Here is a 24,435-nt window from a genome sequence, read left to right as displayed (position 1 = left end):
ACTGTGGATCTCAACAAAGTCTATAATACCTCCCCCCCACCTCCATTTCAAACTGCAGTTACAGAGAACAGTAGGCTGAGAGGTCTTTATTGCCCTAAGTTGATAAGCCTGAAGCAGAGCAACACACACAAGCAATCCACTGTGAAAGATTGTGTACATTTCTTATGTCAAGCCGTCACCAACGTTCAGGAACAGCAAAAGCGTTCTGAAGAAACACTTGCAGTCAGACATCCAATCAGAGGCTTGAGCAACACTGATTTCACCTCAAGATGTTGCTGAGTTTCTCACCAAATTGTGTCCAAATTGCCCACAAGTATCTGCTGTAGTTTCAGTCACCTTAAGCTACGACATGCTATGTACACAATGTGGGTACCACACATCAAATCAAGAGGTGGGGTATGTTTACTCTCTGCATGTACCTGATGGTACATATTCCATGCAATTGGAACAACTCATTATTATTGAGCACAAGTGGGCATCCATCGATGATGGCAGATGTGGCCACTGCCAAAAATCTACATTACTTAAATGCCAAGTTCTTCACTCAGCAGGAAGAATGCTTGCAGTCCAGCTTATGCTTTGGCAACCCCAACCACTCCTGTTTGACATCATTCCTAGGCAGATTGACTTGTGACCATTCCATTGCACTGAATAGGGAGACATGGAATATATAGTCCAGCACACACGAGTCACATCTGTGGTTCTGTCTGGATTAAAACTGGTAATTAGTGATAATGCTTTTTTGTGTTTGTGCCTTCAACACAATACTGATACCGCTCCATTCCACAAACAAATCTATGTTGCTGTCGGTATTAAAACTGTTAACTTCTCTGTGCTTTTAAATAATAAAACGTGAAAAATGAATGTGGCTCTGTGTATAGTGTTACTTATTATACAGTTAAGATTAAATTAAACTGGTGGGGATGCAATGTCTAACATGTAGCAACAGCACTTGCAAGCAACAAAATGGTTACAGTACAGCATGATATTCCCCTGCACCGATCTCAAGTGGTACAGATACTATACAGTGCAGTTTATAATCTGTAGGGACAGTACAGCAGTATTGATGTTCCCCTGCATCGATCTCAAGCGCTACAGACAGGCCCATATTAAGGTATTTGGAGGCCCAGGGCTACTGACATTTCAGGGGCCCCCTTGGAGACCCCCCCCCCCCCCCCCAATAATACTGTACAATCAGATGATAGTCTCGCGCTCTGCGCTCATGCACAATCTCATACAATACCAACACCATCACCAATCATGTCATTCGAATAGGCAGTGGACAGCGTTACCACTCACATCACAGTAGCTATGGCATGCACAATAGTATGGTAGTCGGCACTAGCACTAGCTCTCATTACCGACCGCATCGTTTCAAATTAAATCAACGCTAGTTGTAGTCGATGGGACCACGTTATCAGGCAGCGCAGCATGATGTGACATTAGACAAAAACATAGTGTAGTTATCGGACCCCAACATGCCTTAAGTTCGCAGTTCAATGGCTCGCTCTCATTTTTCTCATCTGCTGTAGTGGCTGTGCACTCAGCGCTAACCGACTCGCCGCTCTCTGCTTGCTCCTCTGACTCATGTTGCTCTTCCTCACTTTCATTCTTCTGTCACTGACTTTTAAAGAATGTAGTTAGTTTTGGTGTACTATTTCTAACCTCCTCGGCTTTAGTTTGAGTTTAGTGATTTTTCTTTTTTTCGCACCGCTCTCGTATTTCCGTGACATGTTTGCCGCTAGCTACTCAGCTTAGCTTGTTTTAGTTGAACGCCAGTGGGTAGAGCTAGCATAAGATTTTTTTATTGCGTCAAATAACTACGGCATGCCAAAAGGACACAAAATGTTTTTAAAAAAGGCGAATTGTTTAGTTTAGTCCATGCTTTATTAGCCAACCGTTATCAGTTTGACTTTACAGGGGCCCTGGACTTCAGCCCATCTAGCCCATTGGCTTAACACTGCCCTGGGTACAGATACTATACAGTGCAGTTTAAAATGATTTTGTAAAGGCATGAATGCAGTTTATATGTTTATTCCTACCAAAAATGACTTATTTGGAACGTCACTTGTGCTGAGTTAGAAAATAAACATACTGCTCTGTATCACCAGATTTATACAGAGCCATTTTAAAATTCAAACACAGAATTAATTATCACCTATATTGTTTATTAGTTTATTAAAATGATATGATATTGCACTTCTAGACATCGTGTGCATGTGTTACTTTTGTACATTATTTATTATATGTGTATATTAATATCTGCATTATATTTGCTGAATTTGTTTTGTTGCTCACTTCAAAAAATGTAAAGGGTATATAAGGACCTTTTTATTTTATTGTGTTACATGTTCCAATGTGTTGCTACAGCTGTTTACGTATATATATATATATATATATATATATATATATATATATATATATATATATATATATATATATATATATACAGACGTGCTCAAATTTGTTGGTACCCTTACAGCTCATTGAAATAATGCTTCATTCCTCCTGAAAAGTGATGAAATTAAAAGCTATTTTATCATGTATACTTGCATGCCTTTGGTATGTCATAGAATAAAGCAAAGAAGCTGTGAAAAGAGATGAATTATTGCTTATTCTACAAAGATATTCTAAAATGGCCTGGACACATTTGTTGGTACCCCTTAGAAAAGATAATAAATAATTGGATTATAGTGATATTTCAAACTAATTAGTTTCTTTAATTAGTATCACACATGTCTCCAATCTTGTAATCAGTCATTCAGCCTATTTAAATGGAGAAAAGTAGTCACTGTGCTGTTTGGTATCATTGAGTGCACCACACTGAACATGGACCAGAGAAAGCAAAGGAGAGAGTTGTCTGAGGAGATCAGAAAGAAAATAATAGACAAGCATGGTAAAGGTAAAGGCTACAAGACCATCTCCAAGCAGCTTGATGTTCCTGTGACAACAGTTGCAAATATTATTAAGAAGTTTAAGGTCCATGGAACTGTAGCCAACCTCCCTGGGCGCGGCCGCAAGAGGAAAATCGACCCCAGATTGAACAGAAGGATAGTGCGAATGGTAGAAAAAGAACCAAGGATAACTGCCAAAGAGATACAAGCTGAACTCCAAGGTGAAGGTACGTCAGTTTCTAATCGCACCATCCGTCGCTTTTTGAGCGAAAGTGGGCTCCATGGAAGAAGACCCAGGAGGACTCCACTTTTGAAAGAAAAACATAAAAAAGCCAGACTGGAATTTGCAAAAATGCATATTGACAAGGCACAATCCTTCTGGGAGAATGTCCTTTGGACAGATGAGTCAAAACTGGAGCTTTTTGGCAAGTCACATCAGCTCTATGTTCACAGATGAAAAAATGAAGCTTTCAAAGAAAAGAACACCTACAGTGAAACATGGAGGAGGCTCGGTTATGTTTTGGGGCTGCTTTGCTGCGCCTAGCACAGGGTGCCTTGAATCTGTGCAGGGCACAATGAAATCTCAAGACTATCAAGGCATTCTGGAGCGAAACGTACTGCCCAGTGTCAGAAAGCTCTGTCTCAGTCGCAGGTCATGGGTCCTCCAACAGGATAATGACCCAAAACACACAGCTAAAAGCACCCAAGAATGGATAAGAACAAAACATTGGACTATTCTGAAATGGCCTTCTATGAGTCCTGATCTGAATCCTATCGAACATCTATGGAAAAAGCTGAAACTTGCAGTCTGGAGAAGGCACCCATCAAACCTGAGACAGCTGGAGCAGTTTGCTCAGGAAGAGTGGGCCAAACTACCTGTTAACAGGTGCAGAAGTCTCATTGAGAGCTACAGAAAACGTTTGATTGCAGTGATTGCCTCTAAAGGTTGTGCAACACAATATTAGGTTAGCGGTCCCATCATTTTTGTCCATGCCATTTTCATTTGTTTTATTATTTACAATATTATGTTGAATAAAAAATCAAAAGCAAAGTCTGATTTCTATTAAATATGGAATAAACAATGGTGGATGCCAATTACTTTTGTCAGTTTCAAGTTATTTCAGAGAAAATTGTGCATTCTTCGTTTTTTGTGGAGAGGTACCAACAAATTTGAGCACGTTTGTATATATAATTATATATATATATATATATATATATATATATATATATATATATATATATATAATATATATATATATATATATATATTTAGAGAGAGAGACTTTTAAGGGTCCTTTATTGAAAACATTTTGAAAAAACAAATAAAATAATTAACAATTTACAATACACTTTTTTTAGACAAACAAGGTTATATATAAAACAGATCTAAATTATATATATATATATATATATTATATATATATAATATATATATATATATTATATATATATATATATATTTTATATAAATCTGTATATACATGCACATAAATAAATACATCCACATTATTTCACACAGAAAACTGTTGCTCTCCCTCCTCCCCCAGCACACACAATCCTTATTTTACACACCAACGCTGCTGAAAACTATGTAAGTCATGTACTAAAGAAAAATAAGCAAAATCAATTTGAATTCTTGTTTTTGACAACAATTTCAACATTAATGCAGTGTTATAAATTCCTGACCTCTGCAGCTTGTTTTTCCTGGTTTTCCAGATTGCTAGTTTTCCTTGCCCAAATATAAAATTAATTAAAGCACTTTTAAATCATGTCTTGTGACTGAAAGGAAAATTAAAAATGAATAATTATTTAGTAAAAATCACATTTAAAGAATTCAGCAATAGCATTAAACAAGGCATCCAGCCTTCTGCAGTCAGTAAAATGGTGAAACAGTGTTTCTTCCTCTCCATAAAAAAACAGTCTTTACTAACCGCAGGGTCAATACGGTGGACGTGGCGCCCAGTGGCTATGATGCCATGAAGAATGCACTACTGTGGATCTCCTGAACGCTTAGGCAAAGGCGGTTTATATAAGGACCTCCAGGCCAGAGCAGTACTACCTACACAGTCCACATGAGCTCTCCACCTGGTGTCAGGCAGTGTCTTTACAAGGTACAAGACGGCTGGCTTTAGCCAATGATGGCCACTCCAAAAAAACTCCAGTAGCACTCTCTGTATCTCATTTATCAGCCCTGGGGGAGGATCCAGGCACACCAGCCTGTGCCATAGCATGGAGGCCACCAGATTGTTGATCACAAGAACTCTCCCCTTGTATGACAACTGAGGTATCAGCCACCGCCAGTTCTTGAATTCACACTGCCGTCCTCCCAAATAGACTGCCAGGACCTTGATCCCAGTCCTCCCCCAGCGCAACGGCTGAGGGAGCGCCGGGGGGCCGGCTCCACTCCACTCCCCTGACAGGAATGTGCTGCACTTCAGGTCACCTTGGCTGATGAGGCTTTATGAAAAATGTCCAAACTGTCTTTCAGTGCTGACACATCAGCATGACTGGTGATGAAAACATTAACGTCATCAACATAGGCAGACAGTTTGACTGAAGGAGCATTATGTGTAAAAGGTATTCTCAGCTTACTCCTAAGATGACAAAGCAGAGGTTCAATAGAGAGGGCATATAACATGCCTGATAGGGATCATCCCTGGTGAATCCCTATGTACGCTGGAAACGGACAGCTCAAGATATTATTAATTTTCAAAACACAAAAAACATTTTTATATAACAGGGAAATAAAAGAAATGAAATTAGGACCAAAACCAAAAGACTGCAATATTTTAACAAGGTATTTGTGATCCACCCTATCAGATGCTTTTTCTTGATCTGGAGTAATAATACCTAAATCAAGATTAAAAAGATTACTAGCAGTTAAAAAGTGTCGAATTAAAAAAGATATTTTCAAATATTGTCATTCCAGGAATGCAATATGACAGGTCTTTATGAACCACGGTGTGAATACATTCCATCAGTCTATTGGCCAAGGCTTTTGAAAATATTTTATAATCCGAACATAACAGTGAGACGGGGTGCCAATTCTTTAGTTCTTTTAGATCTCCTTTTTTTGGCAACAGTGTAATCACAGCCCAACGACAGCTCAAAGGCAGCTCTAATGCACTCTTGTAAAACCCGGAAAAGGTCTTCCCCAATCACTGGCCAGAGCTTTTTATAAAACTCTGCCTAAAGGCCATCAATCCCAGGGCCTTTTCCTGGTGACAGCTGAGTGACTGCCTCCGTCAGCTCCTGCATTGTCAAACAGGGTTCTAGGGGGCGCTGTTCTTCTTGAGACAAGCTGGGAACGTCCTAGTGCAGTAAAGCGATTTGCTCCTCATCACAGGGCACGGTACTAAACAGCTGGGTGTAGAAATACACAGCTGCTCTGTTAATATCTTTTTTTACTGTGCTCCTCTTTCCCGCAGGGCAGACGCACACAGAACAGCTGCTTATTCTCCACCTTCTTCTCTAAATTGAAAAAGAATTTGGTGGGTGGGTCCATGTCCTTTAGCTGTGTGAAACGAGAGCGGATGGGGGACCCTTTCACTCTTTCCTCCAGTAGGCTGCTCAGAGTTTCTCTTTTCTCTCTCAGAGACTGGAAGATATTTTCATCACTATCGAGAGTAATTTTTGTTTCTATTCTCAATATCTCTCTCTCAAGCTCTTCAACTGTCTGGTTCAAAACCTTGGTTGTGTTTAAAGTATATTGCTGACAGAAATTTTTAATTTGTATTTTTCCAATGTCCCACCACTGTTGTATACTACTCTATTTCATACTCTGCTGCCTCCAGGAGACCCAAAATGCTTTAAAAAGATCTAAGAACTGTTTGTCTTCCAATAATTTAGTATTAAAATGCCAATATGACAATTTGAGGGAGCAGCAGAAGGCAGGCAAATGGTAAGCAACACACAGTGGTGATCAGACAACATAGTGGGAATGATATTGCTCTTAAAAATCTGATTAAGATTTTGTTTAGTGCAGTACAATCTATCTAGTTGCACTTTTGATATCTGATTATAATTGATTTTAACCCAAGTGTACTGCTTTACTCTGGGGTATAAATTCCTCCAGACATCAACCAGGCTTTGAACTTTTAAAACAGCAGACAGTTCTTTTGAAGACTGGGGATGTAGCTCTTCATGATTCCTATCCATAATAAAATGTTCTGTACAATTAAAATCAACCAAACGAACAAGATGGGCTGAATGGCCTCCTCTCGTTTGTAAACTTTCTTATGTTCTTATGTTCTGAACTCATCTTTAATGTAAAGCGGGAATTTTGAAAGGATAACTTTAGTGACAGGGGAAGCTAAAGGTAAAACGCTGACAAAACTTTCTTTGATATACAAACCTTCTTCAACAATCCTGTTCACTAACAGTTCACTACTAAGAAAAACAACAAATTTATTAATTCTTGCAGCATACCCTATTTTTCCCCAACAGCTAACAAACACTCCTCCACTGTTACTGAACTGTCTGGAATACATTCAAATCCGTACCTACGGGTCAGCGACCCAAAACCTCCCGATTTGGAACCCATGGCGGCTCCAAATCAGGAGAAAAAACTCAAATTAAATAATACAAATAAAAAAATAAAACTAAACGTGTACAAAATTAATATAACTTCAGTAAAAGTTTTACTCATGCACAGTACACACCACTCACTCCACACAAGCCCCTCCCACGATACCACAATCCTCCTCCTCCTCCTCCGAGAGAGATAGATACCTGTGAGAACAGTCACATAAATAATGAGCTATTAACAGAACATTAACATTTTTTTTATTTTGAATGAAATAGAATGTTAATATAATATAAACCACCACCACCCAAAAAACACACAGGCTACAAGAGCCCAGTGCCAAGGTGGCGATTCCCTTTGATTCAAATAGGAAATACCTAGACGAGCGGCGGCTGCTCCCAGGCCAGGATGTGATGAAGATCAGGTGTGCAAACACAGAGAGCCCTGCAGCTGCTGACCAGGCCCACCCTGGGGAGCCCCCGCACCATCCTCATGGACGTGGCTTCACACTGGGGGTGGCCAGGTCAGTGAGGAGAGTGGCAGAGAGAGCCGAACAGCACTTCCCCGACGCCAAAATCATCAGGCTGCACAGAGCTCCCCAGAGTCCACCTGGCCCACCACCTCACCCTTTGCACCCAGCACCTCTACGACAGGTTACATCTCAATCAACAGGGCGTCAAGATCTTTGCCAAGACCCTGAAAGAGCACAACACAGGCAGGAGCCAGGGAGGTGACCCCTCAGGGGAAACCCCCACACACAGGCTGGACATCATCAGCCCACACTGCGCCCCACCATCCCAGCCCAGCCCGGCCCGACACAGCAACCAGCACAGATATTCTGTAGCCCTCACCCAGCCAGCCCTGCCCCCACTGAGCTGTGGGAGATCAAGCAGCTCCTAAACCTCATCTGCACAAGGCTGATGAACTAAAGACACCTGTTCTGTACTGGTAATGTACAAGAAGCCTATATAATCAGCAATGCACTGTGTATAGAGAATAAAGAAAATATATATATATATATATATATATATATATATATATATATATATATATATATATATATATATATATATATATATACATCCTACACATCCTACATCCACAACTTCCAAGTGAAAAAAATATTCTAGAAATTTGTAGAAAATTAATTAAAAATAAAAACTGAAAGAGCTTGGTTGGAAAAGTGTCCACCCCCCTTGTAATAGCAATCCTAAATTAGCTCAGGTGTAACCAATCGCCTTCAAAATCACACACTAAGTTAAGTGGCCTCCACCGGTGTTAAATTGTAGTGATTCACATGATTTCAGGTTAAATTCAGCAGTTCCTGTAGGTTTCCTATGCTGGGTAGTGCATTTGAAAGCAAAGATTCAACCATGAGCACCAAGACGCTTTCAAAAGAACTCCGGGACAAAGTTGTTGAAATGCACAGATCTGGGGATGTGTATAAAAAAAATATCTAAGGCCTTGAATATCCCTTGGAGCATGGTCAAGATGATTATTAAGAAGTGGAAGATGTATGGCATCACCAAGACCCTGCCTAGATCAGGCCATCCCTCCAAACTGGATGACCAAGCAAGAAGTAAACTGATCAGAGACTACCAAAAGGTCAATGACAACTTTGCAAGAGCTACAGGCTTTTACGGCCAAGACTGGTCAAATTGTGCATGTGACAACAATATCCCAAGCACTCCACAAATCTGGTCTGTATTTTACTCAAGAAAGACCACCTTGAATCCCATTTGGCCATTTGAAGTATGCAAAAAAACAGTCAGGAGATTCTGTAGCCATGTGGCAAAAAGTTTTGTGGTCTCACGAAACTAAAATGGCCTAAATTCAAAGTGTTATGTTTGGCACAAACCCAACACAGTGCATCACCCAAAGAATACCATCCCTACTGTGAAGCATGGTGGTGGCAGCATCATGTTATGGAGATGTTTCTCATCGGCAGGGACTGGGGCATTTGTCAGGATAGAAGGGAAAATGAATGGAGCAAAGTACAGAGAAGTCCTTGAGGATAACCTGCTGCCCTCTGCAAGAAAGCTGAAACTGGGACAGAAGTTCACCTTTTAGCATGACAACGACCCAAAGCATACAGCCAAATCTGCACTGGAGTGGCTAAGGAACAAAAAGGTAAATGTCCTTGATTGGCCCAGTCTGTGCCCCGACCTAAATTTTGTGGCATGATTTGAAGATTGCTGTCCATCAATGCTCCCCAAGGAACTTGATAGAGCTTGAGCAGTTTTGTAAAGAAGAGTGGTCAAATATTGCCAAATCTAGGTGTGCAAATTCCTAACAGACTCACAGCTGTAATTGCTGCCAAAGGTGCTTCCACCAAGTATTAACTCAGGGGGGTGGAGACTTATCCAATTATGATCTTTCAGTTGTGTAGGAAATTTGAAAAACAAATGCATGGAACTCTGAGGCACTGACACAACAAATTGTGAAAAAAGTTCAAGGGGGTGTAGACATCCTATATGCACTGTGTGTGTGTGTATATATATATATATATATATACAGTGTGCCTTGCAAAAGTATTCAGACCCCGGACCAATTCTCTCAAATTACTGAATTACAAATGGTACATTGAAATTTCGTTCTGTTTGATATTTTATTTTAAAATACAAACTCAAAATCAATTATTGTATGGTGACATTGGTTTTATGTTGGGAAATATTTTTAAGAAAAATAAAAAACTGAAATATCTTGCTTGCATAAGTATTCAACCCCTGTGCTGTGGAAGCTCCCAGTTTACACCGATGAAAGAAATTGCCCTAACGAGGACACAGTTACCTTACCATTGGCCTCCGCCTGTGAACCATTAAAGTTGCTGTCACATTTTCTGGATAAAAACCCCACTGTTGAAGGATCATTGCTCAGGCTGTGAATCGGAAGGAAAATGAAGACCAAACAGCATTCTACAGAAGTTAGAGATAAAGTAATACAAATGCATAGATTAGGGAAAGAGTACAAAATAACATCTAAGTGTTTGGATATCCCAGTGAGCACAGTTGGATCAATAATCAGGAAGTGGAAGCTGCATCACATCAACCAGGCACTGCCAAGAAAAGGCCATCCCTCAAAACTCGGCGCTCAAACAAGAAGGAGACTTATGAGAGAAACCACAGAGAGGCCAACAATCACTTTGAAGGAGCTACAGAGTTCAGTGGCTGGGAGTGGAGTAATGGTGCACCAGTCAACCATATCAAGAGCTCTGCATAACACTGGCAAGAAAGAAGCCGTTACTCAAAAAGTACCATCTGAAAGCACGTCTGGAGTTTGCCAGAAAGCATGAGAGTGACCCAGCTGCGATGTGGGAAAAGGTTTTTTGGTCAGATGAGACCAAGATAGAGCTTTTTGTCCAAAACTCAAAGCACTATGTGTGCAACAAACCTAACAGTCCCCATGCCTCAAGACACACCATCCCTACAGTGAAGTATGGTGTTGCAGCATCATGCTGTGGGGATGCTTGTCATCAGCAGGGACTGGTCATCTTGTTAAAATTGAAGGAAAAATGGATGGAGCAAAATACAGGGAAATACTGCAAGAGAACCTGCTTCAGTCCGCTAAAAAACTGAAGCTTGGGACAATGATCCCAAGCACAAGGCCAAAGCAACATTGGAGTGGCTCAAGAACAAAAAGGTGAATGTCCTACAGTGGCCCAATCAAAGTCCTGATCTCATTACCATTGAGAATCTGTGGCAATATTTGAAAATTTCTGTCCACAAGCGTCGTCCAACCACCCTGAACAACCTGGAGCAAATCTGCCAAGAAGAATGGGCCAAAATCACTCCGACACTGTGCAAAGCTGCTACATACTTACCCCAAAAGACTTAAAGCTGTTATTGCAGTGAAAGATGGCTCTACCAAATATTAATGTGTGGGGGTTGAATACTTATGCAAACAAGATATTTCAGTTTTTTATTTTTCTTAAAAATATTTCCCAACATAAAACCAATGTCACCGTACAATAATTGATTTTGAGTTTCAGTGTTTTAAAATAAAATATCAAACAGAATAAAATTTCAGTGTACCATTTGTAATTCAGTAGTATGAGAGAATTGGTCAGGGGTCTGAATACTTTGATATATATATATATATATATATATATATATATATATATATATATATATATCACACACACACGTATACAGGGTACAATTTGATGACGGGATGGGGGGCACTGTTTTTTTTTTTCCTGGCTCTGCACTTTCAGTTGTCATTCCAGGACCCTTGATTTTAAATCTGTATGCTGCATCATTTTTACGCAAACTGACTTAAAATCCTGATCTTAGCACTTCAGATTGTAAGCTCAGTAGCACATTGTATTAACATGATTTAAAAAAAGGAATGGAGTTTAGTTTCACTGGAGCCGGATCATAAAGTTCGGCCGTATAGAATGGATCAGGGTTGGATTCCACTCACACATCATTGTCATCCAACAGTAGTGCTGTATGCACCGTAGCAAGGCAACTTGACCAATGAAAATCAACTATGTCAACGCCATTCAGTTGCCGTATTTCAAACTGTTATTTTATATCATCATCGGAAGTGCACACTATACTAAAGAAAAAAGAAATGAAGACAGGACACTAAAAATACATAGTAGCTATTTTTTTAAACAGCCCCAGAGCCAAAGACTGCTTTAAACATGGGAAAATTATTTGTTTTAAAAATAAGCAAACATAAACGAGATTAATTAGGCTACAATACGCAGTGTTGCTAAGCGGTTTACTATAAGCCATCTCCACACAAAGATTTTTAAAAAAGTACAAAACAAACAGTAATTGTACAGTAACCTGCGAGTGATGGCTTCTTTCTTAACTCCGAAGTCGCTGCCTACCTGGTTCCCTTTCAATTCAAAGACGATCACCAACATTACTTATGGGATATGCCTGCCTATTTGGTAGGTATTACTGAGCTCTTTATCAGAGCTGCCGATAGGCCCTTTCCTGGGATGACGCACTCGGTCCACCCCATCGGGGGATTAAAATCGTCATCCTGAGGAAGTCATTTCTCTTTTTTCATCAAACGCGTGAGGGCAACCGATGCGATCTCGTGGTTGGTAAGTAACCTAACATTCCCTTTCAATTGGAAGACGACCACCAACATTTCTTATGGGAAAGAATAACAGAGCAGCATATGAGGGATGCATCAGAACCACATAACCCAAGGGTTAGCGGTGTGAGCTTATAACTTCAAGGACCCTCGTGCCTAATGAAGGTTAGGAAGGATCTACCACATAAAGGCAGTAGAATCTGTAGAAAGTATGCAGCGCAGCCCAGCTAGCCACATTACAAATATCAGACATCAAGGCCCCTCTGAAGAGATGTAGCTAACCATCTAGTGGAAGTGCAGCTACCCTCCCAGGTGGGGGCAAACCAGCACCATCATACGGAGTTGAGACTGTGTCCATAATCCAATGCAACAGTTGCTGCTTTGAGATGGGCTGTCCTTGGATCCATATCCTGTGACAGACAAAGAGCTGGTCAGAATGACGCAGAGCTCTTGTCCTATTTACGTAGCATCTCAATGCCTGCACTGGGCAGAGGAAATTCAATTTCTCATTATCCTCCGAAGAAAATGGGTGGATGGAAGACTCCAGTTCCACAGACTTCTTCATGTGGAAGACTGTGATCACCTTGAGGAATGCAGGGTTTGTACGCAGTGACACCCTGCTGCCATCCTCCCAAATACGCATGCAGGAGCTGTGCACGGACAGCGCCTGCAGCTCACTGACTTGCTGCTTAGTGGAGGTGATAGCCATGAGGAAGGCTGTCTTCATAGACATATACTTCAACTCTATGGAGTATATTGGCTCAAACGGGGCCTTTGTGATAGCCTTCAATACAATGTCAAGGCTCCATACGGGGAGAACAGTCCTCCTGGGAGGACGTAATCGCCATGCACTTTTAAGAAACCGGGTAGCCAAGAAATGCGCACTCAGAAATAACTGCTAAATACACCTTCAAAGTGGAAGGTGACCTACCAGCATCAAGCAGTTCTTGTAGAAACTGTAAGATAACTGACATGGGGCAAGAGATTGGGTCATGACTCTTAGTCAGACACCAATTCTGGAAATACTTCCAGTGGAATCTGCCCTAGCATTCTGCAATGTACACACAACCATGTCTGATAGCCCTAGATCTAACCAGCAGTCTCTTTCACGGGCCTGACCCATAGCTGGAACCTGCCTGGTTCCAGATGCCAAAGAGTGCCTCCAGTCTGACTGAGGAGATCCAGGCAAAGCGGGATCTCCCAGGGCTGGCCTTGTAAGAGCTGGCACAGGATCGAGAACCAGATTCTCCTGGGCCACCTGGGGGCCACTAGGAGAACTGACACATCCTCTAACTGGACCTTTTCGAGAAAGGCCGGGAGTAACGGTATTGGTGGAAATGCATATAGGAGCATTCTGGGCCACTCGTAAGCTAGAGCGTCGACCTGCGCTTTCCCAAATCATTCCCAAATGTGCTCCACCACCTGAGGGTGGAGTCGCCACTCTGACAGATATGGTCCTTCCCTGGAGAGGAGGTCTGCAGCCAAATTCGCCACTCCAGGAATGTGCGTTGTCTGTAGGGACAGCAAGTTCCTCTGCGCCCATGTCAAAAGCCTGAAGGCAATGTGATGTAACCCCAGGGACCGTAGGCCACTCTGGTGGTTGACATAAGCTACCACTGTGTGTTGTCCGTCCGTATCAACACATGTGTGTCCCACACAACCTGGAGGAAGTGGTGGAGAGCAAAGGAGACCGCCTGCAACTCCAGCAAGTTTATATGCAGGGATGTCCAGCGGTCCGACCAAGATCTGCAGACTCCTCTGCCTTTCCAGACCGCCCCCCAACCCAAGTTGGAGACGTCTGTCATCACCACATGGTGGTTTAGCACCACTCCCATCTGCACAACCTCGCGCAAGTGAGAGGTTGTCCTCCACCAGCGTAGGGCTGCCGAGCACATATGAGATACCGTCAGCCGACAGTGTCTGTTGCGCATGGGGTGTAGATGAAAGGCATTGAGAAACGCTTCTAGCGGGTGCATGCGGAGTAGACCCAGATGAATGTCTGATATGGCTGCGGCCATCAGACAATACCAGAGTGACCTGCGATCCCTGTCGAAACAAAAAATAGCTGCTACTCTGTTGTCCGACAGGTATGTACGCATTATTCTGGAGTCCAGCCGGAGCCCCAAGTACATCTTGCACTTCATCGGTGTAAGCTGACTCTTTGCATCATTGATGGTGAGGCCCAGCCTCACCAGATGCTCTGTCACTGCCGTTTGGGCCACTGCTCTCTCTCGCGACTGGGAACAGATCAACCAGTCGTCGAGATTACTCTGAACCCCTGAGATGCATAAGAACATAAGAAAGTTTACAAATGAAAGGAGGCCATTCAGACCATCTTGCACGTTTGGTTGTTAGTAGCTTATTGATCCCAGAATCTCATCAAGCAGCTTCTTGAAGGATCCCAGGGTGTCAGCTTCAACAACATTACTGGGGAGTTGGTTCCAGACCCTCACAATTCTCTGTGTAAAAAGTGCCTCCTATTTTCTGTTCAGAGTGCCCCTTTATCTAATCTCCATTTGTGACCCCTGGTCCTTGTTTCTTTATTCAACTCAAAAAAGTCTCCTGGGTCGACATTGTCTATACCTTTTAGGATTTTGAATGTTTGAATCAGATCACCATGTAGTTTTCTTTGTTCAAGACTGAATAGATTCAATTCTTTTAGCCTGTCTGCATACGACATGCCTTTTAAACCCGGGATAATTCTGGTTGCTCTTCTTTGCACTCTTTCTAGAGCAGCAATATCCTTTTTGTAACGAGGTGACCAGAATTGAACACAATATTCTAGGTGAGGTCTTACTAATGCATTGCAAAGTTTTAACATTACTTCCCTTGATTTAAATTCAACACTTCTCACAATATATCCAAGCATCTTGTTGGCCTTTTTTATAGCTTCCCCACATTGTCTAGATGAAGACATTTCTGAATCAACATAAACTCCTAGGTCTTTTTCATAGTTCCCTTCTTCAATTTCAGTATCTCCCATATGATATTTATAATGCACATTTTTATTGCCTGCGTGCATTACTTTACACTTTTCTTTATTAAATGCCATTTGCCATGTGTCTACCCAGTTCTGAATGCTGTCTAGATCATTTTGAGTGACCTTTGCTGTTGCAACAGTGTTTGCCACTCCTCCTATTTTTGTGATAACGTCTCTACACTTTGAGAATGTACGAGGAGAGAGGGAGAGGCCGAATGGCAGCACAGGAAACTCATAAACGCTTCCCTGAAAGGCGAAACGGAGATACTTTCTGTACTCTGGACGAATAGGAACGTGAAATTACGCATTCAATAAGTGAACCAGTTGCCCGGCCTGACTGACTGGAGAATGTCATCGTCAGCATCTGGAACCTCCTTTATTTTAAGATCCCATTGAGGAGCCTCAGGTCTAGGATGGGGAGCAGGCCGGCATCTTTTTTGGGCACATGAAAATATCTCGAGTAGTACCCCTCTCCGTGGGAGGTGGGGTCTACAAGATGAATGGCTCACTTGCACATCAAGACGGCCACTTCCTTCTGATGTACTGAGGCCTGGAGAGGGTCTGTCACGAAAGTACTTGTGAATACTCGAAAGGGAGGAGATCCAAAGCGGAACTGAGCTCCCAGGTGTCCAAGGTGCAAGTGCGCAATAATGCAGTTTGTGTGCCGAAAAGGGGGTCTGAGGCCGTAAGCCTTCAGGGTCCCTGCTGGGGCTATAGTGTCCCTGGAACCGCCTCCTGGGATGCTGATGTGTGGGCTGGCCACATCCTGCTTTTACCTGCCCCTTGGGAGGGCCCTGTTATTCTCTGCTGTTGTGCCCTGTAGGTGATGCCTCAGGTCACCCGTTCTCGGTGGAATCGCTGCAGGATCTCCTCCACAGCTGGACCAAAGGTATGTCCCAGGGATATTGGCGTATCTAACCTAGCCACAACCAAGCTAGCCACTCTGGCCAAGAGCTTGCCCTTGGAGCCCAGAGATCTGAAGCAGCGTGCCCGACAGGAGGCGTAACTTGGTGGCCACCGGTTTCAGGAGCGGGGTCTCACGCAGTACTGCATTCATGCAGGCCATCAGCATACCCGCCATGTTTTCCAGGTGGGTTAGCTGTGCCTCCGCTGCGTACACCCTCCTGAGGTGTGTCTCTGTCACCCTGCATTGCGGGTTTGGGCACATCGGGTCTCTGGTCAATCCTCCCACCAGCGGAGCCTTGACCAAGGCCGTGATGGTGGAGTCTACTGGGGGAAACCCCGCCAGGCCCAGTTTCTCTGCACCTTCCAAGGAAGCAAGCTGCTTGGCTTGCTTCAGCACACTTGGGGCTGAGGACAGACGATTCCAGGAGGAGCATACTTCCTCCATGAAGTCCGGGAAGGCTGGAAACTTTTGAGGGTGAGGAGCCACTGCCTGCGTCTAAAACACGGACTGGCGTGGTTCTGCCGCGAACATCCAGGGGACCTGTAAAAAGGTTGCAGTGCGTCCCATTAGTGCCGAGGTCGAGCTTCACAGTGGTGGTACGCTAGTCCACCTCGAAGCCCCCGCCTCGGCAGGGGCCTTGGCCTTCCCTCCTACCTCCATTCCAGAGGAGAAGGAAGCCAGGGACTGCGACCGGGGCCACAGGCGCCTGCTTGGACAGGGCCAGGGCCACCTGGGTCTTAAGGTTTGGAGCGTTTCACCCTTCTCGCCTGCGGCTCCGGGTGGCCTGTGTGTGGGGAATTTCCAGCAGGGGGTCCTGGGACAGTCCGCGGAGGCTCTGGGGCTCCAAGAGCCACCAACGGTCCGGCCACAGAGGACGCGGAACTCGCCCTTGTAGCCCTTTCCAGACAGTTTTCCAGTACATGGGGCTGTAAAGCTGCACAGATGGTAGAGGCCATATCCCTGTCATGGGCCAAGGTGGCATGCTGGACGCCCAACCATCTCGCACACAGGGTGTTCCTGTCTTCCTGAGGGATTTTGGCCTTGCCCATCATTACGGAGGAGTGTGCCGAACAGTGTCCATATCAGGCACTGATTGCACCATGTATAGTGTGCACGGTGTGCACCGAACACTGTATGCACCAAGTGCACCGTGTGCACTAGCACTGTGTGTGCTGGGTGCCATGCGCTGAGTACCATGCAGCACCGTGTGTCAAGTGCTATGAACAATGCATGCACTGGACACTGCTAGCACCAGGCACTGTGCACTGTGCACGCCGAGGTACCGAAGTACTGAGGGCTGAGCTTGCACCGAGGTATCAAAGCATCCAGGGGGGCAGCTATGCAGCAGTGCCTACCCTAACCGCATGGTCACACACCTGGTGAGCGCGTAGCGTGTACCAGGGAGACACAAGGGCCGAAGCCACAGCGGGCAAGCTAAAAAGTAAACAGCAACACAGTAAAGACAGTTGGGGGTGAACACACTGTTGTTTGTTATGAAGGCCCAACTCACCTAGGTGGGCAAGGTCTACTCTACAGCAGGGTGTATGTAAACAGAGCCCGGTGGAGGAACACACGGCTGGTTGGCTGTTGCTAAACTGCCTGCTGCCCCTCCACCCTCTTTGTCACCCCCCTGGACCTCTCTGATCACTATTTCATCTCTTTTTCTCGGTCTCTCCCATCTCTCCCTGCTCCTCCTACCCCCTCTGTCACCTCTTGCCGTAACCTCTGCTCTCTCTCTCCCTCTGTCCTTGCCTCCACCGCTTTCTCTCACCTCCCTCCTCCTCCTCCCCCTCCTCTGATCTCTCTATCTCCATTCCTCTGGAATCTACCACATTCTCTCCCTCCTCCTCAGCTAATAACCTTGGAGTCACTCTGGACCCCTGCCTCTCATATTCCCAGCACATCTCCACTGGCACCCACTTGCTGATTCTTCCTGAGCAACATCCGAAGAATCCAACCCTTCCTCACCAACTATGCCACCCAGCTTTTGGTCCAGGCCCTGGTACTCTCCCGCCTAGACTACTGCAACTCCCTCCAGGCTGGCCTCCCTGCGTCCGCCACCCGTCCACTTCAGCTCATCCAGAACTCCGCTGCTCGCCTGATGTTCTCTCTGCCTCGCTTGTCCCACGCAACTCCACTGCTCCACTCACTCCACTGGCTTGCCTACATATGCCTTGACCAGACTGCACATACCTACCTCCAGACCCTCATCTCTCCCTACACCCCCTCTCGACCTCTCTGCTCCTCCTGCACTAGAAGACTGGCTGTACCTCCTCTACGCTCCCCTGCCTCCAGAGGCCCACTCCTTCTCCACCCTCATCCCGCAGTGGTGGAATGACCTTCCAACAGATGTCAGGACTGCCCAGTCCCTGACCACCTTTCCGGCACCTCCTCAAGACTCACCTCTTCAGATAGCACCTGTAGAACTCCTTTTTTCCCTCTGGACACTATCGCTCTTCCTTAATGCACTTTACTTGCACTTATCTGCTCCCTATTTTAATGCATTTAATCCTGTACTTTACAGAGTACTGTAATCTGCCATAAGTGTTATTCAGTCTGTAGTATTTTGCACTTAATCATATCCTGATGTAACTATCACTGACACTGTTTTCTGCCCTGTTATTGATTTGTATTTTGTAATATAGTTGTACTTACTAGAACTGAAGTTAATATATTTTATCATGCTCTTAATTGTATTAATACTTGTAGTGTGATTCTTGAAATGTATTTTTTGGATAAGGTGTCTGCTAATAAATAAATAAATAAATAAATAAATAAATAAATAAATAAATAATACTTAAAACAGAATTTGATTTATATTTTCCCAGGACAATTGGCAACTTTAACTTAAATATTATACATAATAAGAAACTTGTGTACTTACTGTTCATAAGCCACTCCCCTCCGCTATTTTTAAGAACATATTCTGTGGTAGAAAGGTATAATCCTTATGCAGCTGTATTTTCTTTATGATGCAGTAGCAATATTATGATCTTAGCAAAATCGAACATGCAACACAATATTTTTGTTTAGCACTGGGACAAATTAAAATGTATCAATTAAAACGTATCAATTAAAATGTATTTTCTATTCACGTCACAGAATTTATAAGTGACAGTATAGAAACTACCATGCAAATGAAACCACTGCATTAATGAGGTGTAGAAAAAATAAAAATACACATTATTATACTTTATTCAAATTAGTGTTCAAACGATTTTCTTGTAGGGATCAGCTGTTTGCACAGTTTATGCTGCGTAGTCTGACCTAGAATTGATGCACATGTGTGATTGTTTTAAATGTGGCATTTTATAAGTTTGAAATGTACTTTTAAAGTTTGCCAGCCGACATCACAGTTAGTGAAAGCATCAAGTACAGTAAACACTGTTTCTCGTAGTGCTTGGTGCGGATACAATCACTGATAGGTTGAAAACAAGAACGCCCGCCCTTGCTCATTATTGCCTGGTGCCAATTGGTTGAAACGCTAAATGCCAGCACCCGCACGGCAATACAATTGGCTGAACAGTTGCTCCTCTCCTCTCGCGGGCATGTAGTCTCCATGGTTACCACAGTACACAAGCTTGGTTAAGCCCTGTGCCTGAGGCTGTGGATCTGTATTGTTGTCTCTGAGGCACTTGAGTAAAACTATTTTAAATCTTTATATATGCCGGTACATATACTGTACTGCACTGACAATGCATGAGATAAGCTTAGGAATGCATGTGAGCGTGAGATAGCATGCTAATGTGTGAGTCTCACGTCCAATGCGGGAGACTTGACATGTCGAACATACAGATGAACCTACTTTCTACTTTCACTACGGTCTTATCTTTAATCTACACGTACACAATAGCGAAAGCAGAAAAAAAAGAAAAAAATAGGTTTACTTTTTTTTTCACTCATGAACACTGGCCCACTAATGCACTGGCCCCTCTGGCATTTGCCAGAGCTGCCAGATGGCCAGTTCAGGCCTGCAGATGATGGTCCTGTCCATTGTTTGTTGGTGACTGGTGTAATGCTGGCTCCAGGAATCAACCACATTGCAGCCTGCTTTGCGCATCAGCACACTGTGAGGGTCTGGAGGCTGGACCCCGGACCATCAATGAGGTTTGGATCCTTTTCAGAAATGAGCCACATGCAATCCGGCATAAAACAAACATATCCACTTTATCAATGGAAGACCTTTCGAACTGTTCACAAGAGATTAATCCGAGTACAATCGGAATGCTAGGAAATAATATAATAATAATCCATATGATTTATATATGATTTATATAGGAGTTCCAAACTACACGTGTGCTCTCACTCTCACACTCTCTCTGCGCTAACTCACACACACGATATATGAGTGGAGCCAACACATCCTTAAAGGTACAGGAATCATTACAACACACAAAAGTTAAGTTTTGTTTTCTATTTCTTGTTTTGAGCGGCAGCGCGGTCATGAGAAAGAATGTGTCCGCCCTGGTATTTACGAGGCTGAAGTTGGCTTCTTATTTGCCTGTTTCTTATTCACGTGTTTGCCGTTTCTTATTCAGACTTTAATCTGCTTCAGACTGAATGATTGGCATTGTCTGTAATGGGTTAAATCATATTGGGCTACTAATTTCTCTGTGGAGAACACTGATTTCAACTTTTGAATATTTTTGTATATTGTATTTTCTATTGTAATACTTGTAAGTCACCTTAGATAAAGGTCAGATAAATTAATACATAATAATAATAATAATAATAATAATAATAATAATAATAATAATAATAATAATAATAAACACAAATGTCTTCTCAGTTCATGAAAATGAGTAGTGTATTATACTAAATCAAATTCTTAAGTCATATATTTTCATATGGTCATATAGATATAGTCATATGTTTTGAGTTCACACCTCGTTACTGCAGACTGGATGAGCACGGAAACTCTTACTGAGTTACAGTCTTTGTAAATTATGACTCCCGGATTTAGGCTTCGGAAAGTTGGTAACTATAAATAATAATAGTGCATCAAAATACGTTTTGGGCCGGGATAACTACCAATGGGTGACATAGAGGGGTTCCACTTTGTAATCTGTTGCCCAGAGTGATTTAACCCCCAAAATACCCCAGTTACTTATTCGATTTGTGTTACATTTGCGGGATGTGAATAAGAAGCTGAAATGCACTGTCTGTGCCATGTTTGCCCACTGTTTATCTATCAAAATCGGTTTGGGGCCGGGATAAATACCCATGAGGGACGTAGAGGGGTTCCCCCTCTGTGAGAATCAGCTTTGAAGTAAGTGGCCCAAAGCGATTTTACCCCTGAAATACCCCAGTTACCTATTCAATTTTCATTAATCGGATAACATGCCAACTGTTGGGCTGAGCAAAAAAGAAATGAATAGTGTTTAGGAGCTGCCCCTCTATAAAAATCCACAGAGAAATTAGCAGCCCAATGTGATTTAACCCCTTACATACAAAGCCAATCATTCATTTTGAAGCAGATCAAAGTCTGAATAAGAACCAGTGAATAAGAAAAAAGCGATTGAGAAACAGGCGAATAAGAAGCCAACTTCAGCCTTGTCTGGTATTTAGACCTGTGTGTGCCATTGAGGAATAGAAATCGGACTGGGAACTATTGCTGCTGTAAGGGTGCTCTGACTCTACTTGGAACAAATTGGAGTTTTTTTTTCTTACAGGCCAGGCCTAACCTCTACTCCATACTGCTGCCCTAAATAAATGAACTGCAGACAATCCAACAGTAAAATCAAGCACCTCTGTCTGGCATTTGTCTGAAAGACGTGCATGTGTGGGGCACAGGTACAACAAAACAGGGGTGGGGCTATCATTTTAGGAGGCTGTGTGGTCCAGTGGTTAAAGAAAATGGCTTGTAACCAGAAGGTCCCCGGTTCAAATCCCACCTCAGCCACTGACTCATTGTGTGACCCTGAGCAAGTCACTTAACCTCCTTGTGCTCCGTCTTTCAGGTGAGACGTAAATGTAAGTGACTCTGCAGTTGATGCATAGTTCACACACCCGAGTCTCTGTAAGTCGCCTTGGATAAAGGCGTCTGCTAAATAAACAAATAATAATAATAAAATAATAATAATTTTCTTTTAATTTTCTCTTTGGGGGGGTAAAATCTGTGTATAGAATTTACTTGCGCGATACCTAAAAAGACCACAAGGTCGAGCTGGTTTTTGATAATGCAAATTAAATAGTAAAGACATGTTTTCTTTTTAGATTCAATATTTACAGTTAGGCTGTGCAACACATGTCTGTTTTATATTCAAGACGTCAATATTTTACTGTACACATTTTTTATCACAACTGATGTCATTATCTCCCATATGTGGTTATCTGCACTGTTTAGCCAGGTTTTCTTCAACACATGTATGTAATCTGCAGAACTAGAACGGCAACCTCGTTTTTCTTTTTCAGTGTATTTAATACAATCCCAAACAATGTGAATTCTGGTCATGCTCTGAAGTCTTAAACATGCTCCAGTTTGGACACACGATAGAGATCAATAATATGTGTATTCATTATGGAGAAAACGTGCAAAGTGCAAAAAACGATTAATGTACGCCTATAGCTGATTAGATTGTGTTGCTGACTCGGCAAAATGACTTTAATAGTAACACAGTTAGGATTAGAGTTTGAGATTAGGTTTGGGGGTAAAGATTAGGTTAGTTGTAGATATTAGGTTATAGCACTAATAGCAGCTGGACACATGCAAAAAAAGACCTGACCAGCGGGTTTCTGTCATTAGTAAAAACAAGAAATATACCAGAAATAAATTCTCTAGAAGCCAGAGGCTAAATATTTCCTTAATGCTTTAACATTTAAAAAACAAAACATTTTCTGTCCCTAAGCCCTAGAAGTTCTGAAATCTTAAAACCTGAGTGGAAATTATTATTATTATTATTATTATTATTATTATTATTTATTTCTTAACAGACACCCTTATCCAGGGTGACTTACAGTCATAAACAAGAATGCATTTTAAGAATCACAGTACAAGTATTAATACAATTAAGAGCAAGATAAAATACAATGACTTTGGTTCTAGCAAGTACAAGTATATGACAAAATACGATTCAATAACGGAGCAGATAACAGTGTCAGTGATAGTTATATCAGGATATAATTAAATACAAAATACTACAGATTAAATAACACTTGTTATTGCTATCAGATGATCCCAAAATAGTATCAAACCTTTAGTTTTATTGTCTGAATTTATCAATGCTTTTTTTATGCAATCTGTCACATTTCAGCCAACCCAAACCACCCAATAAGTATAAGTAGATAAAGTGTGCCCTACCTTCTTCTCCTGCTCCTCTCTGCAACTGGAAATACTGTATTCTGGTGACAATGTGTTGTGTGTTCACAGCATCAGATCCTACATGTGGCAAACAGTCTGTTCAGACACAGTCATTTACTAGAAGAATCTTACCATGCCCCTCCCATTTAACCAAATATAGACTGGATTTAGATTTCCTTTCATCAGGGGGTGTCACCTCATCTACCATATACTGTATATATATATATATATATATATATATATATATATATATATATATATATATATATATATATATATACACACACACAGTATATATATATATATATATATAGTTTGTTTTTCTTTAATAGTATCATTACTTCTGTAACCTCTGAGCACCTTCCACAATACATATCCTCATCTCAACGTCTGCTGCAATGGGAGGATTGTCATCAAGAGGTAAATCATATTAAAAGCCTCATCTTTACCACAGAAAAAAACAGAGTTGTGCATATTTACGTATCTCTCCTTATTTTGCAGAACAGCCGAGACCAGAGCCACTTCTCCCTAATCCATGGCGTGAAGATGAATTTAGTGATGAGTAAGATCCGTTTTTTTATTTTTGTATTTTCTGAAATATTTGTAAGACTGAGGTTTTTAAAGTTTGATATTTTATTTTCATTTATTGTTTTACAGTGCTTACATGAAACTTCAAGAAGAAATAAAAAACCACCAACCACACCCTAAGGCTTCTGGGAAGTCAAGCTTTCTAAATACTGTGCTCTCAGAACTCAGGAGATAAGAACTCAACTG

At 42.3% G+C, this 24,435-nt stretch overlaps 1 protein-coding gene across 1 annotated transcript in view; it reads right to left on the bottom strand.

The window, feature by feature from the left end:
- The window catches only part of LOC131705081 (uncharacterized), a 48,676-nt gene extending 24,949 nt beyond the window's left edge, over window positions 1-23,727 (bottom strand). Inside the window, exon 1 of the mRNA XM_059007285.1 lies at window positions 23,662-23,727. The gene's annotated coding sequence lies outside the window, so the exon portion shown is untranslated. The remainder of the gene's footprint in view (window positions 1-23,661) is intronic.
- Window positions 23,728-24,435: the final 708 nt, after the last annotated feature.

Source organism: Acipenser ruthenus, chromosome 34, assembly GCF_902713425.1.
Source record: "Acipenser ruthenus chromosome 34, fAciRut3.2 maternal haplotype, whole genome shotgun sequence".
NCBI lineage: Eukaryota > Metazoa > Chordata > Actinopteri > Acipenseriformes > Acipenseridae > Acipenser > Acipenser ruthenus.
Note: the sequence above shows the minus strand (reverse complement) of the source record. Positions and strands in the feature narration are given on the sequence as shown.